This window comes from Uloborus diversus, chromosome 1 (assembly GCF_026930045.1).
Source record: "Uloborus diversus isolate 005 chromosome 1, Udiv.v.3.1, whole genome shotgun sequence".
NCBI lineage: Eukaryota > Metazoa > Arthropoda > Arachnida > Araneae > Uloboridae > Uloborus > Uloborus diversus.
This window is the reverse complement of record NC_072731.1, coordinates 107834574-107857477: the sequence shown is the minus strand read 5'-3', so window position 1 is coordinate 107857477 and position 22904 is coordinate 107834574.

The window sequence follows — 22904 nt, the reverse complement described above, 5'->3', positions numbered from 1 at the left end:
AAAAAGAATTTATTATAGTAATATTGTTCATATCAATGTTTTACATCGGTTTTTGAGTAGAAGCATGATTGAGCTAGCTTTTAACAAAACCTGGTTTTGGTAACGGTTTTCGATAAAATCGATAGGTATCCGTTCCGAATCACTTCGTAGCATGATACTATCTACCAAGGAGTATCAAACTAAACAATGTAAAAAAAAAAACTCTTGAATATTGTGAAAATAAAGTCTTTTTGATACTGATTGCATCAAATATTTCTCAGTTGAAAATTTCATCAGTTTACTATGCAGTCAAATTTTAAACTGTGTGAATATATTGATTTTATTTGTTCTTAAACAGCGAACGTTAAGAGAGAGGGAAGAGAAAAAAATCTTCAACCCTAGATACTTTTTCCTTTACGTTATTTTCTCTCTTTATCCATTTTTTTTATTTTTTTACCATGTCGTTTATCTGAGCATGGTTATCTAGTCGTTGGTTCAATTCCAAGCTTCTAACTCTTGTTACCACGTTTAAGAATACTGTCATCAGATTATCTCTCTGATCTAGCTGGCAAATATATTTTTCATGAAAGAGGATCCAAGTTGTTGGGTTCTTAGGAATAATTTTTTTTTGGACGGATTTCATTGTATATTCTCACACCAAATTTCACTTATGCCGTATAATCGTTATATGTTTTAAAAGCTTATGGCAGCGAGGCGTACTTGTGAACAGACTCATTTGAATCTATGCAGCACGGTTTGGTTGGTGACTTTCAAATATGAAAAATGAAAGCAGATTTTCAGCTTGTTTTACTTTTTGCTATAGAATAGGTAAAATTTCTGTTCAAGAAATAATTTAAAAAAAAATAGCCGATATACATTGAGAAGATACATTGACAGTACACCAATATGAAAGCTGGTTCGCAAAATTTTGATTCGGTAGTATTGATGTTGAAAAGACACCTCGTGATGGAATTACAGTTGAAGCTAATAAAGACACAATAAAGAAAATTATTATTGCAAAACAGTAAATAACAACACCAGTGATGGTTAAAAAATAAATTTTATTGAAATATTTACGATCATTTGTAAGGCCTTTAAAGTATTGTTGGGGAAAAAACGAAATTACTTTCTGAACAACTCAATTTTTTTCTGGAATTTAAAAAATCGGAATTTCTTCTTTTTTTTTTCTTTTTTTTTTTTTTTTTGCAGTATGCAGCTATGCCAGGGCAAACCGCACCATTGCTGCGGTCAATCGTCTGGTGTGATAATCTATATTAGCTACCAGTTTTTTTTTGGCTCTCTTGGTTCCTTTAAGAGGTTTTCTGCCTCCAGCTAAGATACTTCCTATTCCGGGCTAATGAGTGCTAAAAAACACGAAATTGCAGTCATCGGATGGAATGACTGAGCTGGCGGTGTATTTTGTGTGGTGTTTATTTTTATTTATTTATTTATTTATTTATTCATTTTTTTTTTTTTTTTTTTGCATTTAATTAATTTATTTTTTGGAGCCAAACATTTCTATTTTGCAAAAACGACGCTTATCACATTAGAGCAAGCAAACAAATAAAACAAAGGCATGGTGTTCCTTTTTATGTACTTATAGGAAATGTTTTTATATATAGTTATGTTTATTTATTTTTTATGGCTTGTATCGTTTGTCTGTGTAAATAAGAAAATATCTCAGGAATGATCCAACAAGAACTAGCAATGTCTAACCGATCGCCAGCATTTCTACTTAGGTTTATTAAATCTGTTGAAGTTCGCACTTTCTAAAGTGAGAAGTAGGGGGAGATGATAATTCGTCACTCTCGTGCACTACTGATTTGAGAGTAATTCAGAAAACGGATAGATGCAATTGCAATTGTTTAGCAAAAATTGTGTTACCTGGCTAATAAAAAGTTGTGCGGATTTTAACAGAACCACCTTCTGGTCGCATTTTTTTCATATGCATTGTAATACAATTTATCGCTGAACGTATCATTCATATACACAATTTAAAGTGAACAGACCAGTTTAATGAAGTTATTTTTTGCATAAAGGAAATGAGAACAGTCGAAAAAAAAAGAAAACATAAAAAAGTTAAATTTATCAGGAAATTCAGTACGTTCAGGAATTCAGTACGTTCTTGTGATACGTTCTTGTGAGAAGAAGACTAATTATTTTCAACACTAAGTCACGCATTTCATAATGAAAAAGGGCGAAAGCATTATAAATTTGAATATGATTAACGTTCTAGAAATAATACCAACTTATTTAGGAATATATTAAATTGACCCTTAAAAATATTTTACAAAATGATGTAACTTAACTGTCACGTTAATGTGTTCAAATACTCCACCTAAAACTAATTACAACTACAAATACTATAAAATCATTTAAATTATGAGCATCTACGTTCTGATAACAATGCGTAACAAGATATTTTGAGACATTTGTAAAAAGATATTTCTTTTAAAGTCCCTAGTTTATTTTTTAATTGAATTTATTTTTATTCTACTTTTAATTATTTTTATTATTCTTTTTAATTCAGCTTAACATGGTTGGAGGCTACTAAAACATCAATTATACTAAATATATGTGTACATTTCCTACATCAGAGTATCAAAACTATTTTATTTGCTTCGTAAGGCAGTTGTATTGGTGTATATGTTACTGTAAGGATCGGTAAATTGGTTAATGTCGACATTAGCCGGTGAATATCATTATACCAAAGACACCGTGGAATATCGAAAATGTCCGTTGCAGAACGGGTGAAAGTTGACATTATCCAATTTCTGTCATTCACGATAACAGTTACGTTTAATTGATTATAGCATTAAAATAGTTTAACACCAAACATCATTTATCATTAGTTATCGTAATAAAGCACTTTTTGCTTTCTTTATCATCAAAAAAATATATATGAGGCAGTGAGAGGCAGTGAGAAGCAACGGGATATAAGTGGACATTTTCACGTTTTGAGTGAAACGCGTTTAAAGGTCCTATTTCCTAGGTAGATTTTCATTGATTTTTTTTCTAAGTCATGCTCTAAAGCAGCACCTACCAGGGATACTAGCATGGGCGCCCATATAGAGGGGCAAGTAAGGGCTCCAGCCCCCTTTGAAACTAGAACTTTCTTACTTTCAGTATTTTTTTTCTTAGCAAAAATGTAAAAGCATGTCTTCCCCAGCCATTAATGAATAAGTTTTTTAAAATCTCACATTTTAATGACTCTAATATGTCCTGAAATCGGTTTCTATGGAGAAAATATCTCCCTAAACCACTGGGAAAATATTTGAACCCTCCCCCCTCCCTACAATTTTACATATGGGCGTCCTTGGCTACTATTACTATATCTTGCCCCAAAACAGAGGAGGGATTCACCTACCATGTGTACTGGTTATCTTCAAACTTGTAATTTTTCCTCTTACATTCCTTTGTTTCTCACTGCGTCATATATGTTTTTCTTTTTCTACAGCTTTGCTTCTATAAAAAACCCTTTCCTCTATTAAAAGGACTCTTCATTCGCAAATAAAGTATTAAAAAAATTAAAAATACATACAACTTTTCTGAACATTATATTGCTACGAAATGTAAAAATTTAGCAATAATGCAACATTGCAGTTTTTATATCGATAACATGGTTGTTACTCTAAGAAAATCTTACCCGAAAAATGTAACAAAAAGGAAACTAAATCAATTGGTAAATGAGATTAAAAAAGAACCATAAATTAAATAATAACGAAAAAAAATAACGGAAGGAATCGCAACAGAGAGAAATTGTAGATCATCCACATTTTAGTTATCAAATGATTGAAATAAGATAATTATTCCTCCTTCTACTAAATTTCGTAACAGAAAAACGAGGTGATGATGAGGTCATCACATGATTTCCTTTTATCCCAATTTAATGGTAATAGTGCTTTGGAGGAAGCAAAGTAACACTTTAAATATTTTCACTCCTAGTTCTACGTGAACTGAAGCAAAACAGCGTTTTGCAGAGATTAATTTATTAATCTGAAATTTCGGCAATTTTAACGTGATTCAATGGTTAACTATCCGAAAACCGCCAGTAATCGCGAAATTAAAACCAGATTAGAAAAATAGTTTTTTTCTCGAAAAAATTATCGTCAACTTGGCGATATATCGTCAAATTGGTGGCCAAACTTGGTGACCAAAAGCTTGGCGATATATCGCCAAGTGTTCGCCAAAATGTAACATCACTTGAGTTTGCATTAACCTTAACACTGATTTTCACATAAAAAGTCGTAAAAGACCCGTTTTGGAACATCCGAATGCAACCTATAGGAGAGGTGCACAACTAAAAATCACTAGAAGGTGTCCGATAAAAAAAAAAGAAAACTAATTTTTCAAGTCACACACTCTGCCATATTTTTCCTTTAAGGGGGAAAAAATGTAAAAATTGTTTTACATAATTTGAACAACAGCAGCATGTGCCGACTTACGCCTGAAAGTGTTAACCAGCTCTATTACTAGACCGAATCTTTTTTTTTTTTTTGAAGTTCGGAATTTCATGTTGCTTAAACGTTGTTCCTATATCTCCACATGCTCCGCAAAATTTTTTATTAAAATTTAAAAAAATATTTAGAAGTCCTGCAGGAGGCCTAAAATTTATAATTTTCTTCAAAAAATATTCTTTTCGGTTTATCTTAGAAAAAATTACCTATACATTTAAATAAAATACCAAGTTCAAAAACTAGTACAGAACAAATTTTAAGAACCAACGTTTGCATATGAATAATAAAAAAAATACTAAATTTAAAAGGAAAAAATTAACTTAAAATTGAAAATTTCCATATTTTGAGTACCATGTGGGAAACTTAAATATTCCAATAAAGCAAAAAATTTTATTTAACGCTTTTAATCGATTTTACTACATTTTTTTTAAAGATATGTAGAAAAAAAAATCAATTTTTGAAGAAAACTACAAATTTTAGGCCTCCAGCTGGGAAGTTAAATATTTTTTTGATTTGGATAAATATATTTGTAAAGCTATAGAAGCAACGTTTTATCAATATGAACTTTCGAACTTAGTTTTTTTTTTTTCGATTCGGCCTAGTACACAGTGCTGGTTTAGACTTTTGGGCTCAAGTCGGCATGGGTTGCCGTAGTTCAAATTATCTGAAACCTTATTTAAAATTAGTTTACCCAAAAGAAAAAATAAAAGAGAGTGTGCGACTTGAAAAATCGACATTCGTCTTTTTTGGGACACCCTAGTGTACATACCAAATTTCTACTTTTTACGGGATACCGTTTTTGAGCTGTGTAAGATACATACACACATACATACGTCACGAGAAAACTCGCGGTAATTGACTCGGGGTTCTTAAAAATGGACGTTTCGGCAGTCCATACATTCTTAGGTACATATGCACGTGTGGTAGGGCCGAAAAACGTCTGAAGATAATTTAAAAAAAAAAAAAACATGAGTGTTCACATATGTTCCTTATTTGGTATTATTATTATACTCTATTAAAACAAAAATATTAAGCTTACCTTCAAACCAGGTAGAAGTCTTCACCAGGTGCGATACATAAATTGCAATAACTACACCCTTCCTCAGACGAGCGAGGGATATTTTAGGTTTCAATCATCACCAGGGCGAAGGATTTTCCATGCGTCCGGCGCCTCGCAAGCATATCGTCAACTGAGGAGCAGGCACAGGAACGCGAGGGAAACAGTGGATGTTGGATGATTTCGGCGCAGGCCCGGTTCACACTTGTTGTCCAATCCCGAAAGCAGGTAGGCCGCAGACTCTGTTTCGATTATTCTTTTTGTTCACTTCGGTTACATTTTCGATGACTTTCCTGTTCATTTTCAGCTACTGAATATTCATAGTGTGTTCCTTTGCTAGAGATAAACTGTTCCCTTGCTTCGAGGAGATATAAGATGGGAGTGCAATCTTCAGTATAATGATGAACACTGGCTTTTAAAATTATTGCTAAGTAGGATAAAGTTTAAAATTTATGTATTGGATAACTATTGAACTAACAATCAAGAAAGAAATTTCCACCGGTATCATTAAAACAGAGTTTTATACTACACCCAGTTTTTAATGCAATTTATTCTGCGTCTTACATTTTAAAACTATATCTATATGGGAGAGGCAACCGGTGAAAGAACACCTCGTTTTGTTTTTTGTTATTTTCTTTTTTTATGGGCAATCACGATATGTTTAATATCTTCCCTTCACCTCAGCATGATGTCCGCGTCCTTTGATTTTTGTTTTTCTACGCTTATAATGCAGGCGACCATGTGCGTCGGAATCTGATTCTTTAAAAACGCTCTTATCGAAGTTACCAACTTCTTTCTACGCAAAATTACTATCTAGCACAGAACATAAAGCAGCCAGGCCCTGGCATTCACTTAAATTGTGATGTCTCGAATTCAAATTATGGTTGCGATAAAATCAATTAGTAAAAACAAGAAACCCAATGAGTAGGGTCCTATCGAAATTCGTTATTGCGAAAAATATAATTTGAACTCTAAATTTCAGAATTCAAGCGAATTTTGATTTTCATTTTTTTCTTAAATAAGGTTCCATAAGATTTTTTTTCCCAAGATGAATTTGCAGTACTAACTTGCTTCTATACTTTTTAAAAGATATACAACGGACGAAAAATGCTTTGTTTTTCCGCTATTAAGGTGTTACAATCACTTGTTAGAGTGACAATTTTTTTTTCATTTTAATCTCCTAATTAGCTGACGTAGAACGGTAAAATTTACACACTTTCGAAAAAAATCAATAACAGATATAATTTTAAATGTTTTCACCGTCATGTGCCAAATGCTAGTTTTTAACCTTGGTATGAGTTTTTTGAACTTGTGCTTATGTGTTTATTCGTTCATAGATCTCATATTTGTATTGCAAAGAAATTTTAAAAGTATTTTTTTTTGAAAGAGCATGCTTAAAAAAAGTATTTGACCAATTAAATAATAATTTGACAAAGTTTAATATTTTTAATATCTACTTTAATCGATGCGCAGATTCTTTTTCTTTTTTTTTTTTTTTTGCCTTTCTCCACATATTACAAGTGATGAAATGCCATTAGCGCAGAGCAAATTATTTGATGATCTTCTTTACTCACATGTACAGGAAACGGTATGGTTTTTATCAAGAGTAAAACGCAATATTTAATTCGCTTAATAAGTATCATAATTTGGAAACGCGGTAGACAGCAAGCGTGAGCATTCAACACGCCAGTGGAGCAGCGCGCCAAAGTTCATCACTTGTGACGTCATAAAGACCACGCCTTCTTTGAAAAATCGATCGTTTTAAACAATTAATTAAAAATTAAATGTTTTGAAAATAAAAGATTTTCCTCGCTCTGTGTTATTTATTTTATTTATTTATTTATTTATTTATTTATTGTTCATTCTACCAACTTTAAAGACTAAAAGTAGTACTTTTGACTGACATAAACAAACCTCATTCTGTATATATTTATCCTGGTCTTTTTAAGAAGAAAGCAATGTTTTAATCGCTTACTTGTCCGCTAACATATATGTTCAATTAACATCAAGACAGTTCAATTATAAGGAATAATAAGCTGTAACAAATTTTCAAACAAAGATTTAATAACTAAGAGTTTAATTTAATATTATTTCATTGCATAAAACATTTGGGAAAAATGCCACTTTTTATACGAAAATTTTTTTAATAAACCAGAACCAGCGCATTGGGGGTTTTCCCGTTTGGCCCTCTGGAATAGTACAGTTTACAAGGACAAAAATAGAAAAAATGTTGGCCTTCATTAAAAAAATCAACCCTCTTTAAAAATGGACTTTACAAGCATAGCAAAGCAAAAGGATTCTAAACCATGGCAAAACTGCTTAAACTTCGGTAGATTTGTGAACCCTAAATAAGTTTGAGTTAGGTAGAACGTACTTGAAAAATACTTTCTTTTTAATTACTCTTTTAATAAAATGCGGACTTTAACTTTAAAACATTTGTCAAAAATATAACGAAATTCGGCGCAAACGGTCAAAATTTAAAAAAAAAATCAAAATATTTCTTTAACTAATAAATATTTAGAAGCACTGGAATAAAAATAATAGATACCATTTAAGTTCAATTTGATTCTGTCAAATTAAAGATTTCTTAATTTAGTATTGCTGTTAGTTTTCAAACACATTCTTAAATGTATGTTTTTAAGAAGCTCTTAGACTTGATGTAATTAAAAAAAATAACCATTACAAAATTACAAACGAAACGCTTAAAAGTAAAAACTACAACAAAATTACATAAACATAAACAAAATTAGTACAAAAAAAATCCAATGCATGAAAAACCACTTAAAAAGTAAAAGAAAAACATAGTTAACAGTGTATTCTTATCTGCGAAAAGAAAAAAGAAAAAAATAATTTCCAGACTCAATTTATTTATTTCCTTTCCTTGTTTACATGATGCCACGCGTAGTTACATTTGTCACGCAATGGCAATCCATCATATGAATAGCTCTCTACAAATGACAAAGCAAATAAATAGAGCGATCATGAGCCACTGCATATATAGTGAAAGCAATGCACACTTTTGATTCCTACGTTGTGGTAAAATGATTCTCTATTAAAAATTCATGTTTCAAATATTTTCCTCAAAAAGCCTAGTTGCTTTTTAAGTAAATAATATACTTATTTTCGAAGCATTTATGCACGCAAAAATTTGGATTTAAAAGAAAGTACCGTTAAACAAAGCGGGAAACATGAATAACAATTTAAAAGTGATGTTATTGTTTAAAGTGAAAATGCATCTAAATATTTTTAGAGGAAAAGAAATAATTTAAATATTAAAAAGTTTTCATTTTAAATTGTTACATTTTCTTAACAGTATTTTAGTATTTTTTTTTCTTTTTTAAATTGTTATAACATATGTTAACGATTTAATTTTCCATCATTTTTTTTTAATATACTAGAATGTTGTATTATCAGAAGATCCAGGATTTCACTATTTTTACCTTATAAAATTTAATTTGGTCGTGGATCTTTAAGAATTATGATTAAAGTTTTAATTTTATTCCTACGCTTGCTTAAAACAATAAAAGAGTTCTGATGATGATCACTTTCAACACTGTAACACGTTTCCCAGTAATACGTTCGAAACTTTTTAATGCCGAAAAAGTGGTGCTGTTGCCGGACTATGAAAATAAAATGTTCCGAATGCAGGCTCCGTTAAAAAGAAAAAATACAACAATGTGCTTGGAATAACTCCCGCTCAGTACTTTTTTTTAATTGAAAGTTAGGAACACATTTAAAAACAGTTTGGAGGCATGTATAGGCGCACTTGTAAAGTCATCCCTTTCTTTTGTAAAATATATAATTTTAGCAGCTTTATTTAACTACCAGTAAATACAGTTAAAGTGAAAAACCAACGTGAATAAAGCACAGATTCTGATGAAAATGCAGCAAATAGCTAGTTAAAGCCTGTAATGAAGCCTCTTCATCAGTGCAAAAAGCTCACTAACACGACCTGAAAGTCGCCAGAGAACTAACGTCATCCACATGTACACTGATATTTATACCAATGAGAGGCAACCAATAGGAATTCAGGACAAAAGACGACAATCAACCAATTAGCAAACAGCGAGTCAACCCCAGGCGCGCACCAAGGGGGAAATACAACTGATCAGAAGCCCGGAAACAAAAAGGTTTTGAAAAAACGAAGAATCCGAAAAAGCAATTATAAAAGTTGCATCCAAATATCATGAAAAAAATGGAGTACTGGAAAAATAATTGACTACAAGATGAGAATTTTTCCAAACATAATAAGCTTCTCCGAAATCAAGGTCATAGATAGAATATCATCTCTACATAGTATAAAACGAAGTCTCCAAAAAGCGTCTGTGTGTTTGAACTCGCAAAACATGAGAACTACCCGGCCGATTTCGCTGAAATTTTCACAGTCTGTTCCGTTAAGTCCTGAGAAGGTTTGCAGACTGGTTCGAAAAAAATTCGACGAATAGTTCTTTTTTTTATTCTAATTTAGGCCCAATTTCACATAAATTCCCGAATATGGGGGTGAAAAATTACTTGCATATATTAATATTATATATCGTTGGAAAGAGTAGAATTTCCCGCGTTCTACACAGTTTGCTTCAATGCTCTAACCTGCTTACGGAGAGAGTTATTTGCTTTTTCAGCTCGAATTTGTTTAGGCTTAGATGAAATTTATGCACTTCTTTCTTTACTAACTCTATCAATAAAAAGTGACGGTGCCACAGTTTTGTTTCTTAAAATATTGGAAAAAGCGACATTTTTTACTCCAGATCTATCTCGACCTATGTTCGAAAAACTAAACTTCTATCTCCAAAGGAAAAAAAGTTTTAAGCCTTTTTAAATCATGTTAAAAAATATTTCCATTCAAATTGTGAGTCTTTTTTTTTTTTTTTGCATTTTAATTCCTTAAACTTATTTCATTTTGTGTTTCCATGGTTACCCTTTTTAAATCCATCCTTCTCGATTTAATGTCTTAAAAGTATTTTGATATCTGTCGTTATTGTTTCTAAGGGACATTCTGCATGAAGTTTTTTTTATTATGATTTAAGCCTGATTGTTGAATATATACGGCACGACAGTTTTTATTTTCAAAGTAGATCGGGCAAAGCCGGGAAATGTAGCTAGTTTACAAATAATTTATGCAGATGAAAAAATAAACAGCAACCAGAAGTCCAACAATGATAAACGATGGAAGAACCAGAAAAAGCAGTATTGAAACCAATCTTCTTCAAAACCAATGCAACTTGATGACTGACGTTTGGATAATAAGGCAAAACAATACTATAAAAATAATTGGAAGCAGAATATATAAGTACCGGTGGTGTCCATGTGGTAGACATTGGCTTTCTCGCGGCTTTCAAGTTGCATTGCTGAACTTTTTACACTTATGAAGATTCTCCATTGTAGCCTTAAAATTGCTATATATGCTGTATTTTCTTCAGAATTTGTGCTGTATTCAGGTTTGTTTTTCACTTTGATCATATTGTAGCGCAAAGCTTATTTGATCATTTTTCATTTACCAGTTAATTTAATCTCTTAATACGATAGTAATAAAAATGCTGTATCAGAGAATTCTTGCCATATTTTTCTTTTTGTGGACGTCGTCGGAAACGATGGTCTTCCCTGTCGAAGATCTTTGAAGGCATGGCTGCGGGAGACTAATGCCCCATGAGATTGCTGTAAAATCAACAGCAAAAACTATTGTTATAATCAAAGATGTGCGATACGAAGTATTCAAAAGGAGGAAAATTTATTAATCTTCAAAAAGTTCGCAAAACAGTTAAATGATGTTCTGAAAAGTTTTCTTAGATGTGTTTTGAAAACTGTTACAAAATATATTCGTTAAAGTGTTTAAAGAAGGGAAAAACATTTCCTGTTCAAAAAAGTGTGGTAAGATTTGCAGTGAAACTTTCATATGTATCTTATACGTACTATAATTTATAGTGAAGAACATGCAATGACTTCACTGTTTGCAAAGAATATTTTAGTAAAACCATCACAGCTATTTATTTACTCTTTTTGAAATAATCCGAGCAGACTGCATTGTTTGTCTTCAGACAACTATTTAATTTCTCCACACGAGTTGCAACTTTGTAATACGAGACCAGAAGAAATAATCCGCCGAGAAGCTGTAATAACTGTTCAATATTTATGAAGAATAAGATCCCTACGACATCAACGATGTTTTCTCGGTTGAATATAAAACCCTAATTACAATGTTTAGAAATAAAGAACTTCGAATCACAGTTCGTTGCTTTATTTAACATTTTATATGATTCTCAATTTCAAAACTGAACATTTTCTGACTGTGTAATTTGCAAAGAAAGTGTTTAAAATATCCTAAGGAAATTTTTAATATATATATATATATATATATATATATATATATATATATATTTTATCACACGCAATTGGTATACAGAAATAATATTTTCATAGAGTTTAACAAATCAAATTAAAAAATACCATGGACAAAATTATAAGACACCCTAATATTTTAATTGAAAGAATTGTTTTTTTTTTTCGAAAATAAAGTGCAAATTTTCTGCACGCTTTTATAACGTCAGCAGTTAACTAAAGCGGACGACAACCGACTTCACGCATTTACAAATATGCGACGAGGTACAGAATTAAAAGAAAGTGAAATTCGCGAAATTCGGAGATGAAATGGAATGGGTGCTTCAATTAGTAATATTTCAAAAGTTATTAAACATTCTAGATGTACAGTAAGAAATATTTTGAAAGATGGGTTAATGGACCGATGATTAAAAGATCTGGACGTACTCCTTGCTTCTCCTCGAGAGACAGACGACATGTGCTTTCGGTAGCTACACAGAACAAGATGACCACTACAGACATTAAAAATGCTTTGAAACTGAATTATTGAAGAAGAACCATTCGCAGGGTGTTGCATAATGCTTCCTATAAGAAATATAAAAAGTTGAGGAAAAAAAAAACACCGCTTCTGAGCCGGCACAAAATAGACCGTTTAACCTTCGCTAAACAAACTATGGCCTGGACCTCCAAATGGTACTCTGGTGCTATTTTCTGATGAAAAAAAAAGTTTAACCTGGATGGTCCTGACGGGTTTCAGTATTATTGGCATGATTTAAGAAAGTGTTCTCATATACTCGTGACCCTCCACATAAGTGGAGATTCAGTAATGGATTTGGCTGGTTTTTCGACTCAAGGGAAAACGGACATTGTTTTTGTGCATTCAGGAATGAATACCGAAAAGTATAAGAATCTTCTTAAAGATTAACTAGCCATATACGGAGAACTTCTTTGTTGCGAAAACTACACTTTCCATCACGATAACGCTCCAAATCATACGAAACAAAAAAGTGGCTTTCAGAGCAAAGTATCAATGTTCTCCCGTTCCCTTATCGCTCCCCAGACTTAAATCCCATCAAAACTTGTGGGGGATCTTAGCTTGTGCAGTTTACCGAAATGGGAATCAGTTTATTCGTGTCGAAGACCTAAAGAATGCTATAAAATGTGCTTGGGAAGAACTGTCTTGTGACATTTTGTTAGAATTGATAGATTCGATGCCGAATCGCATCTTTCATCTTATAAAAAACAATGGTGGTTCAAACAAATATTGAATAACCATGTTAGAGGATTTTCTTTTAGACCATTAATGTCAGCTAAATATGTTCACCACTGTATTTGAAAAAAGCGGTTGGTGTCTTATAATTTAGTCCATTATGTTTTAAATTTTTTTCATGATAGTGTATGAAAATATCATTTTTATAAAATGATAACAGAATAAATTGATGTTTTTGACGCGTATGATAAAACATTTTTAAGCTCTTAATCTTTCCCTTCCCTATCTGTCAAATTAGATAAGACTGTGGTTTAACTATGTTTACCATTGTATATATATATATATATATATATATATATATATATATATATATATATATATATAAATAGAATAAAATGAGAATCACATGATTTCATCCAAGCATAAATATAATCTCAGGTAACGTTTTTACAACCAGTGTAACAGAGATCGTGATTTTGAATTAAATTTGAACAAAAACAAAGGCTTTGTTCGTGCTTTACAATAGGATTAGACCAAAATTTTTTTCTCGGAAAGCTTTAATGAAAAATACCAGTTAAAATTGTAATAAGAAGTAAACCGTCACCAAAAGTTTATTTAGGTTAATATCTTTCACTTGTGCCAACTGTGATTTTCGAGCACAAGATCAGTTTTTTTTCTGAATTAGTTGGGATGCAAATTATTCCCAACAGTTTTTTTTAAAGAAAATAACTGATTTCGAAAAACAAAGTATGCTTCTCTTATGCAAATATATATATATATATATATATATATATATATATATATATATATATATATATATATATATATATATATATATATATATATATATATATATATATATATATATGTTGTATTAAATTTAGTTCTCCAATTGACTTGTTTATTGTTTTTTTTTTCCAGTAAATTTCAAAAACCAATGAATTTTCAATTGGAAACACTTTAAATTAAGCTATTTTGTCTAACGTATAAGCGTATAACTTTACGAGAGGTAAATTGATAATATAATTATTAAAAAAAATAAATAATTTTGAACTATATTAAAAAATAAATGAATGTATGTTTATTAAAGTATTGCAAACAATACAAAAGCAGTTCATATATAAAACGTCTTAGTCATTTGTAAAATGCATTATATATATATATATATATATATATATATATATATATATATATATATATATATATATATATATATATATACACAAGACATGGTTTTCCAGTAAGTTACCGCCCTATATATGGCGATAAATTACTGAAAATACCATGCCTTGCCTTAATAATTGAGTGGAACCGAAGCATTGCTTCGGTCACTCCAATGTCCTCGTCTGGTCTTCTATATTAACTTCCAATTTGTTTGGCGCTCTTGACTTCCTTAAGTGGTTTTCCACCTCCAGCTCAGTCACCCCTATGCCGGGCTGAGGAGTGCTAATAAGCACGAAACTGCAGTCCTCGGCTGGAATGACTGAGCTGGCTGTGTATTTCAGCATTATGTGTGTTTCGTATGACAAGTCGTTGCTCGTACAGGCATATATCATGAATTTATCACCTATAAGACAGTCCTGATCTCACATTTATCATTGCAGGCTATTTGGTGCTTTAAAATGCCAACAAATGTAAGCATACACAGGTAGACTTTAGCAAACTTTTGCATTTCGTCGCATTTTTTTAAATAACTTCATTTGACTGCTATGACTTAAAATTATAGAGTTAAAAACATCACCAGTATTGTCAGGTAGACAGTATTTGCTTTGATACCAATTTTTCACTTCTTTCTAGGGAAAGAAAGTACAAATTAGAGGTCAGGGGTAATGGTGCTGTTGTTCTTTTCCATACTGTAGCATTTGTCTAACATGAGCAAATACTTGATCATAATCTATAAACTAAAAAAGTACAGATTACCTTCTAATGCTCACATAAATCCATACGCTCTATTGTAAAAGGATGTATAACGGTATAATGTGATAATTGTTTTTATTTATCTTCTTCCGATCCGTATTTTTTTTTTTTTTCTAAATTTAAAACCATTCCTACTGCTCGCATCAATTTAACTTCGTTTCTTTCATTTATCAAGATTCAGCAGCTTCTGATTCTATTCCCACACTTTTATTTTTCCGTATTTTATTTGTATGTCTATATGTTACGTATTACTTCCTACTTAATCCTCAACAGAAAATCGTAATATCTTAGCTATACTTATTAGTTTTAAAATCTTAACTTCTGAATAAACCATTTAACTTTTGCGATAAATGACTAAGAATCTGTATAGTGTCAAAATTATTTCAATTTAAAAAAAATCCTTTTTTATTATTTTTACAAAAGGTAAAAGATGAACGCGAAAAAAAAAGTTTTTGAAATAGATCTGGCATATATTCAGACCCATTAGTAAAAGACCAATTACTTTCAAGAATACAAAATGCATTGCAATGATTAATTCACCATCGCACGTGGATGTTTTTAATTGATTGTCAAAGAGATATTTTTATTACTTTATGCAAAATAAGAAAATTTTGAATGACAATGCAATGTGTTTTTTCCATTAAAAACCTTGTGAGCGTATTTAATTAGTTTTCATCATTTTCTGACTGTATTCTTGATTTGAATGAGTTCCATAAAATAGAAATTGAAAACTTTAAATCATTGAAATATTGTTAGCCATTTTCATTCTATCTAAGTTTTTAATTAAAACTCTATTTAACAAACTCGCTAAACTTAATTGAAATAAAAAAACATTTAGTATTTAAATCAAAAGCAGAATATTTTAAAGCTGCTTTCCTTCTTTTTTATTTCTTTTTATGTTATGTTACTTACTTTGCTTCTGTGATTGGTAAAAAACTTTTATTTTAAATTGTGTGTTTGTGTTTTTTTCTGCAGAAAAAATCTAGGTTTTAGTTCCCTACTTACATTTTTGGTTACAGTGAAATTGGCCATTTTTTTAAAACTTCTGAATACTAGATGTGTCGAAAACTGCCAATAGATCAGCGCAAAACATTGTACAAATTTTAAGAAATAAAATAGTTGTTCTACTTTTGCATTTTTAATGAAATAATAGGGAACATTAAAAAAACTGAATGATTTTCCTGGCAAACCGTTATTTACTTCATTCTTCTTAAAAGGTTTCATTAATAAGTTGAAGTGGAGAATACCCGTTTCATCTGGAGCACAGTTTCTAATCAGATGCCATAGGCGCCCCTGCAGGGCCACAGAAAAATTAAATTAGGAGGGCAGAACAAATTTTCAAAATAAAGGACCCATCAGTTGGGCGAAGCATGCCACGGTTGAACTATTTTAAAATGATTAAATATTTTACAATAGGGAAAAATATTTTACCTAATTTTAACCAAACATGTTACATATGTATGAACAAGAGAAAATTATACATATTAAACAAAATAATAACATAAAGCAAGGAATGCTCGTGCAATATACCAGACAGCTCGATTATCACTTCCAGAGACTGCAGTTTCATTCTTCTTAGAACTCCTCAGTCTGAAATATTGAATAACTGAGCTTGGGGCAGATGTCATCTCATTAAAGCTGAGAGTGACAACAAACTGATAGGTAGAGTAATGCTATGTCCGCCTTAGGGACGGGGTGGTAACTTATTGCTCAAAGAATGCTCAATTGTCTTTTTTTTTTTTTTTTTTTTGTGTCAGAAACATTTTTTTTTTCAAATGTAATTTAAAATAATAATACATGTGATTTGATAAAGCGAATTTATTCACAAAAAGGGACTAGTAACTGGTTCTTAAAGGATTACTTTCAACTGTTGTTTCTAAAATCTAACATGACCTGTTTTTCATGAAGGAAAAAAAAACAAAATAACTGTCTTAATTAGAACTGCTTGCTTCGGGAAAAGTTGAATTTTAAATCTCCCTTTTTGGTGAATGTCCAGAAAAGTGCTAATTAAAATCCCAGATAAATTTCCAAAACATTTTGAATTAAAAACCATTCTTATTTGCATACACAGTAAAATCTTACTATCGCGTCGGTCTAAGGGATTAACAGAAAAAAGTCGCATGAATGAGAGAGACTAATAAATGTAAAAGTTTATTCGAGGTCTAAACAGCATCACAAATACAAGTGAAAGCATGAATAAGAATATGTCTATAGAAAATTTGTTAATATTGATAACTTTCTGGCATTTATTGTTACCTAACCAGTATAATATTAATAAATGAAAAAGAAACAGTAAGTGTAGTATAGCTACTAACAATCTACTTCTTTAAAAAATAATCCATATTAGATGTTTGATTTTGTGTTCGCGATTAATTTCAAAAATAGTTCTTTCAAGTTCATAAAAAAAAAGAAAAGGAAGTTAGGACGTTTTCGTAGTGGAATTAAATTTCAAATATTATCGAATGGTATCTGAAGCTTCTAACGCTTTCATATGATTTGCACACACACACAGACACTTTTGTTTCATTTTCATCATCTACATGTAATTCCCTCTTAGACGTTTCATTAGCAGTACATTCAATATCTCTCAATGTCTTGCTTCCGAATTATCTATGTTATCAAACTCACTAAAACAATAGTGTTGTCACTAAGGTTGTCACTAAACAAATCATCATTTTTTTCTTCTTACCGTTATCGGAGAATAAATATGCATTTATTATCTTCCTTCGTAACGAGAAATGGTATGCACGGGCTTTCACTAGGGTGTTAAAATGAGAAGAAATACAGTAAAACCTGTGAAATTGACCACCCTTGTAAGTTGACCACTTTTTTTCAGCCAAGGAATTAGCCCTTATCATATAACTCAACCTTTGTAAGTTGACCACCTGTTTAGGTTGACCACTAAAGTAGTGCACCGCAAGTGGTCAACTTACACAGGTTCTACTGTACCTTACTATAAATTCTAACTCATGCAAAAAAGTGTCTTCCTAGAATCAACAAAAGCGAAAGGTTGTAGAAGGAAACCGAAAAATTTGTTCCATTCATTCCACGTGTTACAAACGATCTTTATTTGTTAAAAATTCTATTCTGGAAAAAAAAAAGAAAAAAAAGAAATAGAATTATTTTTTTCTACTATGTGGTTTAAAAAAAACGGCTCATCAGTAAAATATTTATCGTTTGAGAAATTATTATTATTTTTCCATAAAATGAGATGGGATGACTGAAAGTGATCGTATAAGTGAAAAAGATGCATAGAAGAGACGGTGTATAAGTGAAAGTTTACTGTAGAAACTTCGTAGAGTACTTTCGAACCATGGCAGAATTTTCAGGTTTTGCCTTTAATCTACGACATTATAATTCTTTTTAAAGTGTCAAAATCATCATCTCAATCAGTTTGACTCATATGCTGTAGTTTTTCCCTTTTCCTTTTTACATAGTTTATGTTAATCACAATTGATCTGTTTTTATATTGACAAGAACAACTGTCAGTGTGGATTTTCTATACACTACTTATAAAACAAGATGTAAAAATAAGTTAAAATTATTCGTATATCGTCGCTTCAGAGCAAGAGCAAGACATATAATCGCAGAAACAACAGTAAGATATCTACTATTGCTCTGAGGCGACGATATACAAAGCATATATATCATGCATGAGGTGGATCACGCAGCAGTTTGGTACTCAAAAGGGAGTCACAAGTAAAACAGATTGTTAAACCTTGATCTAGAACGTGGGCACTAACTGTCGGGCAATGCCATTTCTCTCCGAACAAAGATTTCTCTTTATCTTTCATAATTCTTACGTATCTTTGAACAGCCTGAGACGTTTTGGCAATATAATATTCAGAGTAACCTCAGCTGTGATTAGATCAATGAGTTCAGGGTCTCTTAACTTTGATTGTGGGATTTTCCAAGGTACAGCAGAATGCCTAATCAGTTATATACTATTACACAGCGTTAAAAGTAAAGTTCTCGAGAACCAAATACTTTCATTGTTTGTTAACTGAGGACGGGCTCCACTGAAGCCGTCTTCAGCCAACGTTGCAGTCTAGCTCATGTAGCTGTTGTCAATAACATGTCTTTTTGACTTGAAAAACATTTTCCGGGTGAGCTAACTATGCATTGATATGCACGGCGGGTCTCAACGATGTTCTTGTGCGTAAGGGAGAATTATCGTGACCTGATGAGTAACCAAATTAGTAAAGATACTTAACTCTAACTTTGTATAACCAGTAAGTTTTGGCGCCATAACATGTTGGCGCATGTACATAAATGATAAACATTACAATAATTTTAAAATTATCTGACGATTTCATACCGCTTACACATAATCGGGTGATTTGATTGGCTTTAGTTATCTATTCTGTAAGATTCATAAACCCAGGATTTTTCATTGTCAGATTAACGCTACATTTACTTTTGCTGACGCTATTTTACATTGAAAGCACTTGAAATCGTTTGCTCAATATGGAACTAGCTTAAATTAAGAAAAGTCAATAATAGCGCATTAGTTGCCCTTTTCCAATATTGCCGGAAAATCTGCATGGACCTGTTTTCGCGTCATCCTGTGTCTAGAAAGGATAGCAAGGAGCAGTCCATTATGTATGGATCAGATATAGCAGCCACTTCAGAGGACGTTCAATTGTTTCTTCCGGTCGTAGTAAAACGCATCTTATGTGTAACGCGTTCATATTCGGGTTGTCACCTATACTGCTCTAGATAGATAAAGTGATTAAAAATTTTCCTTTTTCTTTTTGCGTTTTCGTCATCTACGTTTTTTAAACTATACAGGGTAAAAATGTGTGTTTCGTTTCCGCTGAAAATAAAGCAAGAAAAGAATGCAATCCCAACAGTTTATTATTGTTTTCTAGACATTCAATGTTTGCAGTTTTTTATTACGATTAAAGAGCAGATGAAAGTGAGTTTGCAGGTTTCTTAAAATGGACGAGTCTCATTTTCTATTGTATAGCTAATAAAACATTCAAGAAAGAAAATGCATTACATGATGGGGATATAAAAGAGGAAGTACACAACTAGACTCCATTAGGAGTCCACATACAAAATATAAACTTTCTACGATATACCGTTTTTCAGTTATGCGAGACACATACATACATACGGATGTCACGAGAAAAATCGTGGTAATTTACTCGGGGGTGGTCAAAATGGATACTTAAAGAGTCCATACGTTCTTTGGCATGTATGCAAATGCGGTGGGGTCAAAAAAACCAATCACTTCAAGGATGAGTAAAATGGAAAATTAGGTCGCCATTTGAGGAACAATTTTTTCGCTAACACAATACTTCATTCACTACGTAAAAGGAAGTAACAATAACATTATTTCACTCCACATATATGTTACTGAATCTGAAAACATTACTCAATGGATAAAACGAAACCATAGAAGGACAGTAAAATGTATCATGTAATTATTCTTGTCTCTCTTTTTTCTTGGTTTTTGTTTCCTTTTCTAACTGATTGATTAAATTGACTAAATTGACCCCTAGACCACAAATCTAGGGGCGTGTATAACTGTCAGATAACTCAAATCATGCCCGTTATCAAAACAAGCTCTTAACATTGCTATGATTGGTGCAATCTTACCCAACTTGTTGTATGTAATGAAGATTACTAAATTATACGATGATCTTTTGAATAACAGCGAACTTTGGGGATGTCTTATGAACTTTTTAGACTGTTTGTGAATTTACCTGACTGAATTTTGAGTTATTACGGTGCTTTTCTCAATGCCGTTGGTATTTTGTAGACTGAAGAGGAAAAAAAGATTAAAATTACAATCTTAAATCGTTTTTATTTAGAAAAAAATAAACTACATGCGTTTGAAATTCTCAGATTTAACGTAATATCATTTTTTAAGCTCTGAAATAAAATTAAAAAAAACAAATGGACCTCAGGTCTTTTTCAACCATAGAGAAAAAAGTAGGGGAGTTTGGGGCACAGTGAGACGAAAAATGTAAAAGTCAGTAAAATTTTAAGGTGCATTTGTAACGCAGCTTAAGTGCACATTTTTTTGAGACACAAAACATTTCATTACTATTTAATGTCTTTGAGATAATATGAAAAAATGAAACGTAAATTGTCGTCTCACTGTGCCCCACGGACGGGGTACAGTGAGACAGCATACGAGGCATAGTGATACAGCTTACAAGACACCTAGAGACAGCATATAGGGTTGAGTGAAACATAACGTGTTCAACGTTTAAAATAAAAATGAAATCATAATGAAAAAAATATTTAAACTTCATCGCGCATCTAAATAAAAGTTAAACTTTGAAAAGATTGATTTCGTTTTGAGTCATTTCTTTTCGTCAGAGCTGTTATCAACAAATTAATGTTTTTATTCGGAACGGAAGCACCACCTGGCATAGATGGTCAAATAAAAATGGGCAAAATGGTTTTACTTTAGCGCCAAAAGCTAATGCACAAATCTCCATCGTTATCATCTACCATTAGAACATTTTTAACATAAAAAATACTTCTACTTGAAATCAATTTTTATCAAAGCAAAGTCTCCTTCAAGTGACTCACGATCCAACTCTTCAAACCCCAAAGATGAACTTATGCAGATTTTAACATAGTCTGACAAAATATCAAATCTCCCATTTCATTTTTTTTCTACCTCACTAGTTGTGTCAAATAAGTCTGCATTTTCCCTGCATTTTTAACATTTTTTTCATGTCTTTAGTTTTTGTGTTTTCTTCTTCTACAATTTGTTTTCCATGAGTGTCAATTGCAATGATGCTTTTACCCTTTTTATGATCTTTCTTCGTTACTCAATCTTTTCTCTCTTCGGTTTTTGGATATCCTCTGAAGCTCTAAGAACCTAAGAAATCCTAAAGAACAATGTTACACTAGAGCAAGAGGGCTCTTTTGTGTTAGTTTTAGTTACAATTTACCGATTATCATGATCTACTTTACCTGAAATGCCTCTTGGAATCAGAAGGTCAGTTAAAAATGAATTTATCCCGGAATCGTCAGAAAATGTCCGTATTTTCGCTTACCGTGGTTTAGATCGCATATTTGATGAGGTAAAAATATCTGTAAAGAACATAAACAGCAAGTTGAAAACTGTTGAATCATAAAACAAATTCAAAAAAGACTTCCCTTTCGAATCAGATTTTAAGATGGGGCAAAGTGAGACTTCCTCACCCTGCCCCAACTATGACTGTTTCACTGTACCCCACTCCGCCTTTTTCTTCTAATTCAACATTTTAAGAATTCATTTAAAGCTTATACTAAATGTTTTGAATGATAATTAGCTAAATAGGTAGATCAATGAAAGTCATCAAATGATTAATTTTTATTCATAAAAGAAAATTTTATACACATCTATGCATGCGTAATTTAAAAAAAAAATGCTCGCCTGAAATCAGGAAAATAACCATCATTTGATTGCAAACACAAGTAACAACTTCATATCCCAAAATTCACAAGATCAGTTGCTGCAGATTCATAAGTAACTAGCATCATTTAAAGATTATAATTGAAACAAAAAAAAAAACTTTTTCTCACTTGACTCCACGTCTCACTGCGCCCCACCCTCCCCTAATCGTAAAAGTTGGCAAGTGCTTTCTGAAAGTTTTCCTACCTTTTTTTTAACAGCAGAGGAAAGAAAACTAAAAGTACACATGTAAATAAAGTACATGATATTAAAATTTCAAAAAAATAATGCAACATCCGTCAGTCATGAAGTAAAAAAATAATCACAAGTTTTGGTAAATGCTTACTCAAAGTTTTCTTTTAGAAAACGAACCAAAGAAGCTCCTACGACGAAATCATACGAAAAATGTTCTGTCTTTACATGTATTATACAGTTCACGTACCAGACTCTTCTGAATTCATTTTCAAGAAAACTTCTCACTAGAAAAAAGTTTAGAGATTGTTGAAATTTCCTTTTAAGACGATTAAGGAAGTAGATAATTTAAAGTAAATTATGGAATGAGTGTAT